This window comes from Suricata suricatta, chromosome 7 (genome assembly GCF_006229205.1).
Source record: "Suricata suricatta isolate VVHF042 chromosome 7, meerkat_22Aug2017_6uvM2_HiC, whole genome shotgun sequence".
NCBI classification, from domain to species: domain Eukaryota; kingdom Metazoa; phylum Chordata; class Mammalia; order Carnivora; family Herpestidae; genus Suricata; species Suricata suricatta.
The window spans coordinates 5251214-5253567 of NC_043706.1; the positions used below are offsets into that span (position 1 = coordinate 5251214).

At 50.3% G+C, this 2354-nt stretch overlaps 1 protein-coding gene across 10 annotated transcripts in view; it reads left to right on the top strand.

The window, feature by feature from the left end:
* Positions 1–1871: 1871 nt before the first annotated feature.
* LOC115295645 (zinc finger protein 420-like) overlaps positions 1872–2354 on the top strand; it is a 91487-nt gene continuing 91004 nt past the window's right edge. For 9 of the 10 annotated variants that reach the window (XR_003910510.1, XM_029943747.1, XM_029943739.1 and 6 more), the window contains exon 1: positions 1872–2024. The gene's annotated coding sequence lies outside the window, so the exon portion shown is untranslated. Of the gene's footprint in view, positions 2025–2203; positions 2309–2354 lie in introns of those variants that run through there. The other variant, XM_029943738.1, reaches the window with a different exon arrangement.

Below are 2354 nucleotides of genomic sequence, written 5' to 3' on the forward strand. Positions count from 1 at the left end.
CCGCTCCCTCACCAGCACTGGGTGTGGGCAGTGTTCTGGAGCCTGGCCATTCGAACAGGTGTGCAGTGGTATCTCATCATTGTTTTAATTTGCGTTGGCCGGATGATGACACGAGGTGGGGCGTCTTCTCACCTGCCTGTTTGTCATCTGCTGTTTCCTTTGAGGAGGGGTCTGTGTGGTCATTTTTAGTTCACCCCCTTGGCCAGGCCGTCCACAACTTGATCCAGAAGAAATACAGGGTTTCAAGAGACAAGCAATAATTTAGGAGTTACAAATATTTTTTTTTCCTAATAAGAATAATGAGGGGCGCCTGGGTGGCTCGGTTGGCTGAACGTCCGACTTCGGCTCAGGTCACCATCTCACAGTTTGTGGGTTTGAGCCCTGCATTGGACTAAGTGCTGATAGTGTGGACCCTGCTTGTCATTCTCTCTCTCCCTCTCTCTCTCTCTTTCCCTGTCCTGCTCTCTTCTTTCTCTCAAAATGAATAAATAAGCTGAAGAAAAAAAAACCTTTGAAAGACTCATGTATGTTTGCCATTCAGTGTTTTAAAACGCAGAATATATCTATAATTAGAAGAAAATTAAATACTGCTCATCCTGTCTAGAAATAAATACTCTTAATGTATGGCATGTACACTTATAGTCTTTTTTTTTGTTTCTACATAAAACTTAAAACTTTTTCCTGATTATATCAATATCATCTCCCACCTTATTCCAAGTCTGTACATTAATAGTTCCTTCCTCTTAGAACCATGGACATCGTTTTTGTACAAAACGTAAAAAATGAGCTACTTGCTGGGGATATAACTTGACCTCCTTCTTTGAAAGCAGGTTATGGACTGTTTGTAAATAGTTTTCTTTCTTTAGAATTCTATGGGGCATAGCGTCTCAAGTTCTGATCCTATCCACCACTCTATCCCTGCCTATCTAAATAGGGCATCTGCAGCACCCTATGGTGGAGTCCTAACCATCCCAAAAAATCGAAGGGGAAAGGGAAAGGGCTTACTTTCAGCTCCCTGTTTGGGTGCCATTTGCCAGAGTCCAGCTCCAGCACCAGGGTTCCCTGCGGGATGGCTGATGTCAGTGAGAGAGCCTGGAGTTTCTTTCTGATCACCAGGCAGGCATCTCTGCACTGACCTGAGAGCCAGCTTTATTTCTGGGAAAAGAGTGTGCGGTCAGCACAGAAGTACCATTTGCCTTAGACATGAATTTCTCATGACAAATTCTTTGGTATGTGAAAATTTCCCAGATCATAGATTGGTAGAAACTTCAAGCATAATCTTGAATAATAGTGATTGATGTGGATGGATTGGATGGTTATCATATGGGGAAGGAGGGGATCTTTAGCATTCAAAAACATGCAATGTTTTTAGCATATAAATGGCAGAAGTTAGGTCTTTGAGAGCAGGGGTCCATAGCCTGGTTTCTTGAGAAGTAAAACAGGTTTCTCAGGAAATGCAATAGTTAGTCCCATAAACAAAAGAAATTCCTATAATAAAAAGGTACGATTAACATATTTTAAGATAAGGGGTCAAGTAACTCTGGATGCCATTCAAGAAGTCACCTTGGGGGTAGGTGGTCAAGCAAAAATAATGGAGTGGGGCATAGACATCCTTCCCCATCTGAGGGAGGGAGGCCTTGCAAACCCACCTCACCTCAGGAGTTTCCTCAACCTGTGGGTTCACAGTGGCTCCTAAGACTACATCCCATTAGGCTGGGAGGTGCCCGGCCTACCCTACCCCTGGGGTCCAATTTCTTGAAGCAGAGCGGATCAAACCAGCTCTGAAGGGACCGCCCCGCCCCCTGCCCCTCCCTCACTTGGGGTGGGTGTGCGCAGGCGCGCCGCTGTCGTAACCTCGCAGTGAAAAGAAGTTGAATCACCAGCTGGCGCTTCCGGCATTACTATAGAAGCTGCTGCGCGCCCGGTGCCGGCGTCCTAGGCTGGCATCCCCTCAGACCGCCGCTGCCCACCCCGCGGTCCGACTGCGCAGCGCGGGCAGGCGAGGAGCCGGAGCGCGACTGCAGGTAAGGCGGTTTTGGGCTGGGGTCGCTCCTCCTGGGCTCTGTCCCAGTGGTTGAAGGAGGGGCGGGGATGCCTTCGGGAGGCTGGCTGCGCCTGTGTGCGTGGGTGAGTGCGCGTGCGTGACTGCGCTGCGCGCGTGTGAACGCGAATGCGCATGTGGGTGTTTGTACACGTGTGAGTGCGTAGGCCGGCGGCTGACGGCGGGAGCCCGTGGGACGGCGGGTGCTGCTCCCCGCGAGTCCCCGCGCCGCATGCCGCGCGCGGGCTGAGAGACAGCGGGGGTCGGGTAGGCGGGGGTGCCGGGCGCCCCGAGTTGGGGAGGTGAAGTCCCT